Here is a 14,248-nt window from a genome sequence, read left to right as displayed (position 1 = left end):
TCCAATTTATGAGTGCGACAAATAGTATTCGGTAGAAAGCAAACCAGAGTCTTTCCAGTTAGCAGTGATGCATTTTAAGGCTATGCAAATGAATAGATCATAAAGTCTAGCAGAGTCAGGTGGAATATAAGTTGTAATGGCTAAGATTCCTAAAAATATATTAACAAAGGAGAAAGGAACATCAACACAGAAGATCCATTTGAGAAACTTCCAAATTTCGTGCCAAAATTTAACAATATATGAACATTCAAAAAACATATGCATATACGTAGCGGGAGATAAACCACATGACCAACATTTTGCATTATAATTTGGATTAGACTTAGCCAATTTGGCCGGAGTAATGAATGTTCTATGAATGAAGAAATAATAGTGTTGTGAGATATTTGCTGACACCGATAGTTGTTTGATTTTGGAAAACAGACAGAGCCAAATATGATCTTCAAACATGTAGCCTAAATCAAGTTCCCATTTCAGACGGATTGGGCAAATCTTAAAAGTTGAGGTGAGCAAATTGTATATTTTTGAGGCTCTAACTTCACTGACCATGGTAAGGTGCATTAGTCTGAGGGCATCTGGAGTAAGAATTTCATAAGAAAATTGGGCAAGTGCATCAAGACAGGAGTTAATTAAGTTATTGTAAAATTGAAAGTCCTTCTTAGGTATATTAAATGTGGTAGAGAGTTGCTGGAAGGAGAGGATATAAGGACCATCTATAATGTGTTGGATGAATCTGATACCTTTTTGAATCCATGTTTTGCGATTAAGGATCTTATTATTAATTACTATGTTCTTATTATGCCATAGTAACGGGGAAAGATACTTAATGGGGGTTTTAGTATGGGGAAAGAGAAAAGTTTGTAGAGCTAAAACGGGTGCTTTAATAGGTTCCAAAATATTTTTAGATGAATGTTTAAATATGTATATATAATCAGTGATATTATGTGCTTGAACTACTTGTTTTTCTAATGTACACCAAGTCGGGATGTCGATGGATTTAGGATCCATGAACCATTGACGAGACTGTTTTATAAGAAATGCCGAATGATATGACTTAAAGTCAGGGAATCTAACACCACCCATGTCATAGGGTGCTTTCAGTTTAGTTAGAGCAATTCTTTTACTTTTTCCTATTCCCCAAAGAAAATTAAGTAGTATAGAATAAATGAATTTAAAAAAGGAAAGGGATAATGGGACGGAGAGGAGCTGCAAGTAGTATAGAATTATGGGAGTAAGCATCATTTTAATTGTATCTAAATGCCCCCACCAGGAGAGGTAGAGTGGGGACCATTTGGATGTAAGATCCTTGAGGGTGTCCAGTAGTGTTATAGTATCGAGTTTGATAGTATCTAAGATAGTAGGGGCAAAACGAAGACCTAAATATTTAATGGAGCTATTGCACCATTTGAGGCCGAAAATGTCAATGTCGTGTTTAAGACAGTAGGTATTTAAGGGCATAATTTCTGATTTTTGTGTATTTAATTTATATCCTGAGACCTGACCAAATTGCGATAATGCATTCAAGAGGTATGGAATATGAAGTTTGGGGTTTTTAATTAAGATAAGAATATCATCCGCATATGCAGCTATTTTATTAATTGAGGCACCTACTTGAATTCCCGGGATGTTTTTGTTAGATCTTATTAATTCTAGTAGCGGTTCAAGAGAGAGGATATATAGTAATGGTGAAAAGGGGCATCCCTGACGCGTTCCTCTCAGCAAGGGAAAAGAAGAGGAAGTCTTGACCATTTAAGTAGATAGCGGATTTGGGGGCAGAATAAAGGAGTTTAACAAGTGAAATAATTTTTTCACCACAACCATGCCAACGTAGAGTTTGAAACATAAAATTCCAATCAACACGATCAAAAGCTTTTTCCGCATCCAATGCAATGGCAGCATAACCTTGAATGTCTTTTTTGTCATTAGCTGAAAGGTTGATGGCATTTAGTAAGAGTCTGGCGTTAGAGGATATGTTACGTCCTTTTACATAACCTGTTTGATCGGGTTTAATTAGATTTGGGAGTGAGGATTCAATTCTGTTGGTTAGTATTTTGGCAAAAATGTTGCTTTCTATATTGATAAGGGGAATGGGTCGATAATTGCTGGGAAGAGTAGGGTCTTTGTCAGTTTTAGGGAAAATGATAAGTAAAGCTTCTGAAAAGGACCTGGAGGAGCATTTTCGTGAAATAAAATATGAAAAAAGTTTTTTAAGTTTAGGGATTAAAACTTGGGAAAATATATTGTAGATTTCCGTAGATAGTCCATCAGGGCCGATGGTGGTGATGTCATTTTCAAGGTGAGATAAATCAGTTTCGGGGTAAGTGGTTCGACTGATGTTGTTCAAAAAGGAATCAATATTATCTTTGGGAATAGCACTTTCTGGAGTATAGAGATCAGTATAAAATTTTCTAAAGCATTCCAGTATTTCATCAGACCGATGATGCGCTATGCCTAATTTGTCTTGAACGTGAGAGATTTGAACTTTTTCTTTTTTGGTTTTTAAATAGGAGGCAAGTATTTTTCCTGCCTTATTAGAAGTTTGATAAATCTTTGTTTTGTATTTAAGTATAGTACCTGCAGCCAACTCTGTGATTTCTTTATTGATTTCAAAGCGTATTTTAATAACTTGTCGTAGGTTTGTTGAATTAGTGTCAGTATAGTAGTGTTGCTCTGCAAGAGTGAGCTTAGAATATAGTTCATCAAGATATCTTTTCCTAGGTTTTTTATTCTTACCTGAGAGGGCCATTATGTGACCTCTAAGGGCCGCTTTGAAAGCATCCCAATGATTGACAATGGAGGTATTGTGGTCTTGGTTGTCGTTAAAGTATTGTTGAATGAAAGCATTAATAGATTGAATAGACTTTGAATCATTTAAAAGAAAATTGTTAAGTTTCCATCTGGAAGCACCTCTATTCATATCTGTAAGGGAGAAGGATGTGATGACCGGAGCGTGGTCAGAAATAATAATGTTGGAGATTTTAGAGTCTATAATGGATCCAGATAGGGTCTTAGTAGCAAAAATATAGTCAAGACGTGATAATGTGTTGTGAGGGAGGGAATGGAACGTATAGTCCAAATGTGTAGGATGAGATATCCTCCAAGAATCAATTAGTCCTGTTTCCCCTAGACAGTTCACAAAAGATTTGTTAGTTTTGTTGGGTTTAAACATGCAGCTGGATTTTCGATCTAAAAAAGGGTCCAAGACCTGATTGACATCACCACACATTATCAAATTGGTGAAGTTATTTTTCAGAATCATTTGTTTAATATTATTCCAAAAGGAGGGATCTGGTAATGTAGGTCCATAAATATTGAGAATTGATACTTGTGTTGTGTCAATTAAAAGTTTTACCCAAACCCATCTTCCATAGGTGTCTGCATCTTGGGCAAGAACTTTGTAGGGTTGTTTTTTACTAATTAATATAGCAACTCCATTTTTCTTGGATAAAGCTGGACTGGAGATAACCTCCTTCACCCAGAGAGACTTAAGTTTCATTGTTTCTTTGAGGTATGAGTGTGTTTCTTGCAGGCAAGCTACTGTTGGTTTAAATTTATTCAAGTGAGATAAGACTTTACATCTTTTCATAGGATTCTTACAACCCTTGATGTTCCATGTAATGCATTTGAAGATCATTTAGTTAGAAGAAATTTGATATTCATACAACTTATAGCTATAGTGCGATAATAAAAACATAGCATTTGTCATTTAGTTGAAATCATATATACCCAAATGTTTAAACAGAAGGAAGGAACATAGGGGGTCAGGGAAGGGAGAAAGGGGTTCGATCAAACCTTGGAGTCAGTTTAGGTGTCACAAACCTGCTGCCCAACCCCATATTACAGGGCGGCACCAGCATACAAATGCAGAGTTATTCAGACCCTGATAACCCATTCATTGGTCCCTCACAAACTGCCCATCATTGATGGCTCACGAGTTAAATGCTTGCCTGTTACATACAGCAAGCCATTACTTTTCAAGTGTATGTTCCACTGCCAACTAAGCCTTTGATCCTTCCGAAAATAATAACTTTTGTGCCATTAAACTGGGAAATAGTAACACCTGTTATTTCAGCGCTTAGAAGAGACACATATTATACGTGTGAAGAAAATCCGAAAGCTGTGGAAAAAAACGTGTTTTACTAAAGTGAGATTTTTTTTTTAAAACTCTAATCATTCACCGTGTTTGCCTTTTGAAGGAGTAGCACCATTCCTTGTAGTCTTTTCCTGCTGGTGCAGCAAAAAGCATTAGGAATCCTTGTTTTGGAGAGAAAGCGATGCACAGAGATTCAGGGAAAGGGGAGTAAAAAAGGAAAGAAAGAAAGGCATAGGGCCTCATTATGACCCTGGCGGTCCCGTAATGAACGATGCCGGTACGGGACCGGCACCGTTCATTACGGGATGCCTGATTATGAGGTTCACTCGCGGGACCAGAACAGACGTCTGGTAAAACCAGACGTCCTTTCCGGGTCCCGCAAGGGGACCAAGGATCTAATAACAGGCCCGTTGTTAATGGGCTCGTTATTAGCTCCATCCCCATTCCCATTGAGCCCTATGGGGGCTCAAATGAGAATGGGGAATGGTTTTGTGCATGAGAAATTACCGGGTCCTCCAAGGTCGGAATGTCCCAGTAATTCCTCATTCACAGAACCCGGTATGGAGGCAGCCATGCCCCTATTAAGGGCATGGCTACATTCATACTCGCAATGAGGCCCATAGAGTTTGGGCGACAGAGACAAAAGAATAGTGACAACGGAGGGGAACAGTGAAAGGGAGAGGAGCGAGTAGAGAGAGACAGGAGAAAGTGAGAAAGAGAGAAGCAAAAGAGACAGAGCAAAGAAGTTTGATGAGAAATAAGAGCAGAGAGAGAAATCTGGAGAGAGTGAAATACAAAAAGAGAGAGAGCAGGGCCAGAAAGAGAGAAAGAGAAAGTGAGTGAGATGAGCGATACTAGAGAAAAAAGGAGGAGTAAGAAGATAGAGGAGAGGAAACCGTAGCAAAAGCTAGAAAGAGGGTGAGATGCAGCAAAAGATACACAGGGAAAGGAAAGGGAAGAAGTGAAAGGGAGAAAACGGGGGACGGGGGAGAGAAGCGACAGGCGTGGGAGACAGTGTGTGTGTGTGTTTGAGAGAGAATGAAATGACGAGGGTGCGTGAGAGACAGTGGGTTTGTTTGTGAGAGAGAATGTAATGACGAGGGTGCGTGAGAGGCAGAGTGTGTGTGTAAGAGAGAGAATGTAATGACGAGGGTGCGTGAGAGGCAGAATGTGTGTGTAAGAGAGAGAATGTAATGACGAGGGTGCGTGAGAGACAGAGTGTGTGTGTAAGAGAGAGAATGTAATGACGAGGGTGCGTGAGAGGCAGAGTGTGTGTGTAAGAGAGAGAATGTAATGACGAGGGTGCCTGGGAGACAGTGGGTTTGTGTGTGAGAGAGAATGTAATGACGAGGGTGCCTGAGAGACAGAGTGTGTGTGTAAGAGAGAGAATGTAATGACGAGGGTGCGTGAGAGACAGAGTGTGTGTGTAAGAGAGAGAATGTAATGACGAGGGGGCCTGAGAGACAGTGGGTTTGTGTGTGAGAGAGAATGTAATGACGAGGGTGCGTGAGAGGCAGAGCGTGTGTGTAAGAGAGAGAATGTAATGACGAGGGTGCGTGAGAGGCAGAGTGTGTGTGTAAGAGAGAGAATGTAATGACGAGGATGCGTGAGAGGCAGAGTGTGTGTGTAAGAGAGAGAATGTAATGACGAGGGTGCCTGAGAGACAGTGGGTTTGTGTGTGAGAGAGAATGTAATGACGAGGGTGCCTGAGAAACAGAGTGTGTGTGTAAGAGAGAGAATGTAATGACGAGGGTGCGTGAGAGACAGAGTGTGTGTGTAAGAGAGAGAATGTAATGACGAGGGTGCCTGAGAGACAGTGGGTTTGTGTGTGAGAGAGAATGTAATGACGAGGGTGCGTGAGAGGCAGAGTGTGTGTGTAAGAGAGAGAATGTAATGACGAGGGTGCGTGAGAGGCAGAGTGTGTGTGTAAGAGAGAGAATGTAATGACGAGGGTGCGTGAGAGACAGTGGGTTTGTGTGTGAGAGAGAATGTAATGACGAGGGTGCGTGAGAGACAGAGTGTGTGTGTAAGAGAGAGAATGTAATGACGAGGGTGCGTGAGAGGCAGAGTGTGTGTGTAAGAGAGAGAATGTAATGACGAGGGTGCCTGAGAGACAGTGGGTTTGTGTGTGAGAGAGAATGTAATGACCCTGGTGCCTGAGAGGCAGAGTGTGTGTGTAAGAGAGAGAATGTAATGACGAGGGTGCGTGAGAGGCAGAGTGTGTGTGTAAGAGAGAAAATGTAATGACGAGGGTGCGTGAGAGGCAGAGTGTGTGTGTAAGAGAGAGAATGTAATGACGAGGGTGCCTGAGAGACAGTGGGTTTGTGTGTGAGAGAGAATGTAATGACGAGGGTGCCTGAGAGACAGAGTGTGTGTGTAAGAGAGAGAATGTAATGACGAGGGTGCGTGAGAGACAGAGTGTGTGTGTAAGAGAGAGAATGTAATGACGAGGGTGCCTGAGAGGCAGAGTGTGTGTGAAAGAGAGAGAATGTAATGACGAGGGTGCCTGAGAGACAGTGGGTTTGTGTGTGAGAGAGAATGTAATGACGAGGGTGCCTGAGAGGCAGAGTGTGTGTGTAAGAGAGAGAATGTAATGACGAGGTTGCGTGAGAGGCAGAGTGTGTGTGTAAGAGAGAGAATGTAATGACGAGGGTGCCTGAGAGACAGTGGGTTTGTGTGTGAGAGAGAATGTAATGATGAGGGTGCCTGAGAGACAGTGGGTTTGTGTGTCAGAGAGAATGTAATGACGAGGGTGCCTGAGAGACAGAGTGTGTGTGTAAGAGAGAGAATTTAATGACGAGGGTGCGTGAGAGACAGAGTGTGTGTGTAAGAGAGAGAATGTAATGACGAGGGTGCCTGAGAGACAGTGGGTTTGTGTGTGAGAGAGAATGTAATGACGAGGGTGCGTGAGAGGCAGAGTGTATGTGTAAGAGAGAGAATGTAATGACGAGGGTGCGTGAGAGACAGAGTGTGTGTGTAAGAGAGAGAATGTAATGACGAGGGTGCCTGAGAGACAGTGGGTTTGTGTGTGAGAGAGAATGTAATGACGAGGGTGCCTGAGAGACAGAGTGTGTGTGTAAGAGAGAGAATGTAATGACGAGGGTGCGTGAGAGACAGAGTGTGTGTGTAAGAGAGAGAATGTAATGACGAGGGTGGTGAGAGACAGAGTGTGTGTGTGAGAGAGAATGTAATGACGAGGGTGCCTGAGAGACAGTGGGTTTGTGTGTGAGAGAGAATGTAATGACGAGGGTGCTCTCTTTAATGCAAGGCTGGACATACATCCTTCAATCAGAAGCACTTTTTCGCCTCGAAATTCCCAAGCCTGCAAATCTGCAATTTCATAGGACATTTTCCCCATGTGATCATGTGTGTTGTGTACTCTCTGTTTAAAAGTACCTCGTTGCATTTTTATTTTCTTCTAGCTGTTATGCCAATGGTCCCGAGTCCCCTTTGAATACAGGACGGTGACAGGCAGATGGCTGTAGACCAGGCTCCCTCACATTATAGACAGTGTGAAGTGCATGGCTCAAATCGAGGATGCATACGGGTGGATGAAGTGCCCCCCCCCCACTTTTTCTCAGTAGTCCCCCCACTTTTTTCAGAGGGCACCATGATATGCTCATTTTTGGTGACACCAGATTCAATTGGTATGCTAATGAGTCCTCCCACTTTTTTTAAGGACTTGTCCCCTGCTTAATTGAATGTGGAGACCTCTGCAATGCTTTTGGTAGCCGGGTATAGAACAGGCACCAAGGATGCTTGCTTCTGCTGCTGATTTCTTGAGAGGTCGGTGGGCCTGGGGTAGACAGCGCCCGATGCGTCATTACTTCCACCAGCCCTAGCGACACTTCTGAAGCAGCAGCCAGTCACGAAGACCCCAGATTTCCCCATAGGCCAATAAGCAGGCGCACGCCTTGTACACCTGATTTCACGGGTAGTTTGAGCTGCACAGCATTACGCCTGCTGGGCTCTCTCGGCCCCAGGCCTCAGTCTGCGCCTGAAGGCAAATAAACAGGCCCTGGGAGCCCTGCGAGATCAGGCGCACTGAATGCACCGGGGACGCGCCTGAGTCCACACGCAAACCTTGGAAGTGGCGCCGACACAGGCCTACTGGCTCATGCAGGGGACCCTGGAGGGGCGGGGCAGATCTTGAACTGTACCTCTTCTGTGACGCTGGGGGATAGGGGACAGACGTATGCCGACTGTGTAGTTCTAACAGGTGGTGCTTGGTCCCATGGGGGAGGGCTTCGAACCGCTGACAATTAAAGAGCTGATGTGATGAGAGGCCTACCCGAAAACGAGCACAATGGAGGCTGCTCAACCTTTAAACCGGTTGGGCTGGGGCATAAATATCTAAACCGAATTGCATCTGAACACTTTATTGGGTTTGGGTACGTCAGGGCGTGTGTTGGGTGTGCTCCCTACAAAAACATTGTAAAAATATAAATTCTCACACATTTTCCCCAGTTAAGCAAGTTGTTATGGCAAAGCATTGTTCCAGAAAATTACTATGTCAGTTTTCACATCTTCCCCAGAATATGGAGGTTCACATGGCCTCCAGAACATTTTTACATGGCCAGGTCACATTGGCTCAGTTAAATGACCATGCCAATTGTAAATTATCCTTGAAAAAGCACCAGGTCAGTTTCACATTGGCTGTGGAAAACCTTTCCATGTCAATATCACACATTTGACCGAAAATTGCCCCATACCAGCTTCACATCTCTCCCAGAAAATGTCCCATTGCCAGTGTCACTATGTCCCAGTAATGTGGAAAATATGTTCCATGCTGCCACAAAAATGATCCCACGCCAGTTTTCACTGCTCCAGAAAAATGAGCATGCAGATTTCACATTGCCCCCAGAAAAATGGCAAGCAAGTTTCACATTATCCCCCAAAACGTCCCTTTTCAAATTGCATCTAGAACATTTGTCCTGGGTGTTATTGACTCCCAGAGGATCACTATGCTTGCTTGATTCTGCCCTCAGAAAGGTGGCAGGGTAAGATGGCCCCATGTGAGGTTCACATTGCCTGCAGGCAGTTTTAGAAAATGGTCAAGTCACTTTCACATTAATCTTCGAATGTTGTCTGATGACAATTTCATATTGTCCCCAAGAGTAATGCCCGTTACACTTTAACATTGCAGCCGAAAAATAACGTACATAAAATGACACCAAGCAAAAGTACCCGCCTTGCTAACCACCACACTTATCACCACCACATGACAGGCAGAGGTAACAGCCAGTCAGAAACCCACTTGCTTGGTAGCGTGCCAGGCTCCCCGCCCCCTTTGTCCATATTCCACTTAGCTCTACATCAGCCAGTACTATACTACCATTATTAATGGAGCCGAAAACAAACAAATTCATATGTAAATCTGGCCACCCCAACAATCTGTATCCTAACATGTTTCGCTCTGACTCTGCCTTAGAGCCTTCGTTAGAGTATTTCAGGCACAATTCCTTAACGGAATGATGAACATACGAATGAAGAATTTGCAATCGTCAAGTCATGGCTGGACTTTGTTAAGGATCCCGGGAAATTGGTCCCAGTGGTAAATTGGTGAAGAATGGTAGCGACCTGCGTGCTGGTACATAGTGCTCGGGATAGGAGTTGGAGGCGGAAGCGATGTAATAAATAAGAGAAGTAGATCCAAGGAATTTAGTGAGACAGGATTAAGGCAAAGACAACGATGGGCAGGACATGGGAGGAAGAGCATTGTCTGTGGCACCACAGAGCTTTCCTGTGATGAGGCTTCCTTGGAGCAGAGCCTCGTGCCATTGAAGAAACCAAAGCTTCAGCTGACAAATGACCAGACTTCTAATGTCCTCTCAGCCTAGCAAATGCCTTTATTCCTTTGATTTGTGATGGAAGACAAGTCAAGAGGCGTGCACCTCCAAGCAGTGTCCGATTGGTTCCCAGGGCTAGCTCTTGGTGGAGCAAAGTCGCCAAAAGCCATCACACAAGTAGTGTCTAGCTGCTGGTGATCTAATAATACATCAAAATAATTCAAACTTGTAAGTGCTGTGTTGATAGGTGCTATTATTGACCAATTTAATGATGCTAAATTCATCCACCACGGACAGATTAATGGCTGAGTTGGCCCTGCGGGGATTCAAACTCGCATGGCCTCATCTCAGGCAAGTGCGTAAGTCTTGAGTACGTTTCTCGATGGTCTCAGAGGTGTTCTAGGGGTGTGTGGATAGGAAGTTTTCATACTTATTCTTGAAGGGGTGCAGTTTTCAGACACCGTTAGAAATGAATATGAAGAGCAGGGTCTACATATCTGCATACCCCACTAGCAGAAAAGGAAATGAGCGAGAGCGCGGCCCTGTCCTTAGACCCAGGGACTAACGAAGTGCAAGGACAGATGCGTTCTGAAGCGGAGTTATTGCACGGACGAGCAACCAGAAGCTTTCAGAAGACTCAGCACACTGATTACAGAAAGAGTCACACCCTCCCATGCTTGATGCACCTGTCCAACCAGGTATATATGTCCTACAATGTACAGACTTTTTTTTGTTAAGGTGGGTGATTATTGTGACCAATAAAAACCGCAGAATCCAAATTCAGTATTTGCTTAAAGGATTTCTTACTGAATCACTATAAGACATGTTCAAATTTAAAATTGTGGGCATTCTTATGTTCCCATAATACTCTTTGCTTTTATGCAAATCACTAAGATTGGGTTCTATGAAGAGATACTGTGTTGTGTGACCTGGCCTGGCGACAAGCCCTTGGCCCCACCCCTTCCTCCCCACGGCCTCGACCCCTCAAAGGAGAAGAGGGATCCCCCAGTGCATTTTTTTCCCATTTCCATCACTTCCTACTAGGACAGTATATACCCCTGAATGAGGACACTTAGTTTAAGGGTAGACAAGCCACCTTAAAAATGATACAGTCCTGGACCACCTGTTCCATCTAAGATCTCCAGTGGGTGGTCCTGCCTTGAGTTCAGTCAAGTACTCAAAGAGCGTTCCAGGAGTACCTTTAGGTATAGACCAAACTAACTGCTCATGGTCCACACACGAATGAAACGCATCACCTCAAGTCAAGTGCAGGCTGCCTAAAGGACCCATAGAGCAGAGCAGGCAAGCGTGGACATCTCAGGCCACTTCCTAGAATCCTGCACCTCCGAAGTGGATGACCTTATCATTATAACACGGCACCTTCTTCACAATACAGAATCAATATAGTGTGGAGACCAGCTGTAGAATTGAAGGCCACAGAACAAGGGGACACGTATTTGAGTCTCGCTTTATCCACGCGAGCAAATGATCTCCTTGTTATTTCCTTCTGCCAAAATGTAGTTGTGCTTAGAAAATGGCATACCCAGTATTAAGCACTTTGCAGAACAAGTGACAGTTGCAGAGCCGGACACACATAGTTCATATTTGAAGAAGGAAAACAGCTGTTTTCCCTGTTGGATATTTTTTGCAGAAACATTTTAGCTAGAAAAGAGAGACTCGACCCTCCCCCTCCTTTGGGGAGCATGATGGCAACCTTGTGTGCATTACAGCAGAAGAGGGCGCTGCGTCATTGCTCCGGTGACACTCCTGTGCCACGGAGTGCAGGAGAGCCACCTGCTACTAGGCGCGCCAAGTCCCAATCCGCATGCCGCCGCTAACGCAGTGTGGGCGTCCCTCGTGCTCCCCGAATCACGCAAAAGCCTAATTGCCCTTTTATGAGCCCTATTTGTTCCTTTTATGTGCAACTTAGCTGGAGTACCATGCGTGCAGCGCATCCAATTATTTTTGATTTCTTGCCTGTTTAGTATGTGCTTCTGCAAGTTGCAAAAGTACTGAGTGTTCGCAATATTTCTTGACAAGTGTATGTTCTCAGAACCAGCTGCAAAAAAGCAGTGCAGTCCCTTAAAAACTGTGAAGTACTGCACAACTTTAATAACAAATGCCTACTTTTTCTTGCAGTATTTACTTGTGTGTACAGGGGCTCAGGAAGGCTAATAATAATAATAATAATAATAGTAATAATAATAATAGTCATCACTTTTGAAATTGCTCATCACACTCTAATTTCTGTCTCGACAGGTCATTCGAAGATCGTCTCAATTGGCAAGTAATTTTAAAGCATAAGCATGGCATCAGATGGTCTTCTTGACACTTAAAGTCACCTTTTGCGCCCCTGCCCATTATCTGTACAGACACTGGGCCCGATTCATGGAAGTCTTTTATAATGGTGCCATCCCATAGGAAAACGTTCCATGTATCAGCCCTACTGTGTTGGCAGCAATCCATGTTTAATTGCAGAAGGCACAGATCACTGCCGAGCGGGGCTTTGTGACTCTTCCGCAACAAGCATTATCTCCCAGGCAGTCTATACACATGAACAAGAATAAACCACCACCTGCAAGATAGCACAGCATGGCGTGACACTGGTATGTGACAAGCATGGCTCAGGTTCAAATTCCGAGTAGGGGGCAAGTTAAATGCATAAAGGAAAGTGTCCTTCACTACAGTCCTGGAACGGGCTCCAGGTCTGATTAAGTAAGGGAATGGTGACAGATTTCCCCAAAAAGAAAGGGAACGTGGTACCCTTTGGTTCCTACCCACTTTGACCTCTGGTCACGATGTGAGGAGATAAGGGCTCTAACAGTAGAAGGCCTACTGTTAGAAACAAACAAGACAATCCTTGCTTCAGATTTGCTTTCCAACCTTGGTTCCAGATTTTGAGTTTCATTTATTGACCTTGAGAGGATGAGCGTGTGGGCCGCCCCTCCTGGACATGAAAGCTGTGACCTACAAGTTGTAGACAGATTTCTACAGTCGGATCTCAAGCCCCTGGCTTAGTGTCTGCACTTTGGTACTGTGCACTCCATTCCCACAGAACTCTCTAGAGGTCTGCTGCTAATATATATTGGTAGAACAGACACTCAATGAATGCAAAAATATATTATTTTTTTTAATTTTGGCTTTTAGGCAACAGTGTAAATTCTGCCTACAAGCAAAACTATTGATATCTGTTAATTGCACTGAATTCCTTCTGAACCACGCATTGACAACTCCAACAGTTTTGGCTCTTGCATAGGCATTGGATAGTGCTTTCCCAGGCAAGGATATACAATGCTATTTACTAACAAAGTTTGACAGCTCTTTTCATCTCATGGTCAGGTAGTACAAAACATTATGGTTGTACCTGAAAAGCCTATCCCATGTCTGCAGAAAAGCCAAACCTGTTTGCTATGGCAACGCTTGTTTAAACACATTGCTTGGAAGTCAATATTTTCGGGACACCAATGGTAGCTCCAGGGCTTTAATCATGAGCAGAAATCATAAAAATCTGTGATCAGTGACGTGCACCCATGAAAGAAAGCCCCATTTATTCTCAACTCCAACCAGGGACGTAATTTCAACATGACCCTTGACCTCTGATGACATCACAAGATGTGATGTCATTTGACCCCACCCCAAAGTGACTTTGTGGGAAGTGATGGAACAGGACCTTTCACCCCTTAACAAAACATTAAGTGGCATCACAAAGCATTGTTCATACGCTCACTCCGAAAAATATGGTTACTAACATCACTGTAATGTGATATACGTTTCATGCAAAAATGGATCACCATATGTATTTTTTAATATCAGCGCCAAAAGGCCCATATTACCAAATTGCTGTGAATGCAAGCAGATGTCCAAGGCCAAATGATAATGATGTGTTATTATATAGCACTTAACATTAAGCACTTTATACAGATCAAATATTCATACAATGGCCCTCATTACGACCCAGGCGGTAAGTTACCGCCTGGGTCGTACCCTTACCACCATGGCCTAAACTACGTTTACGCCATGGTGGTTGGCGGATTTACCGCCCCATTCCAAGGTGAGTGGGGCGGTAAATCCCCATTTCCCATTTTAACCTTCCCCATTCCCATTTTCGCCCCATAGGGCATAATGGGAATGGCGAAAGGCGATAATTACGGCACCGTAAATTACGGTGCCGTAATTATCGCCAAGGTCCCTTTGCAGCATGGATTTTAACGGCTGCAAAAAAGCAGCCATTAAAAGCCATCCCGCAAAGGGAACCTTGTAATCAGGCGTTAAGGGTCGGCGCCGTTTACGGCGCCGTAAACCCCTTAACGCCTGAGTCAGAATGAGGGCCAATATCACCCAACCTGTGTTGGTACTCATTTATCAA

General features: G+C 43.6%; 1 protein-coding gene across 2 annotated transcripts in view; it reads right to left on the bottom strand.

Annotated features, from left to right (window-relative positions):
• Nucleotides 1-14,248, bottom strand: part of KCNN1 (potassium calcium-activated channel subfamily N member 1) — a 742,449-nt gene that overhangs the window by 206,739 nt on the left and 521,462 nt on the right. The window lies entirely within an intron of this gene.

This window comes from Ambystoma mexicanum, chromosome 1p (assembly GCF_040938575.1).
Source record: "Ambystoma mexicanum isolate Mex_15411 chromosome 1p, UKY_AmexF1_1, whole genome shotgun sequence".
NCBI classification, from domain to species: Eukaryota; Metazoa; Chordata; class Amphibia; order Caudata; family Ambystomatidae; genus Ambystoma; species Ambystoma mexicanum.
Note: the sequence above shows the minus strand (reverse complement) of the source record. Positions and strands in the feature narration are given on the sequence as shown.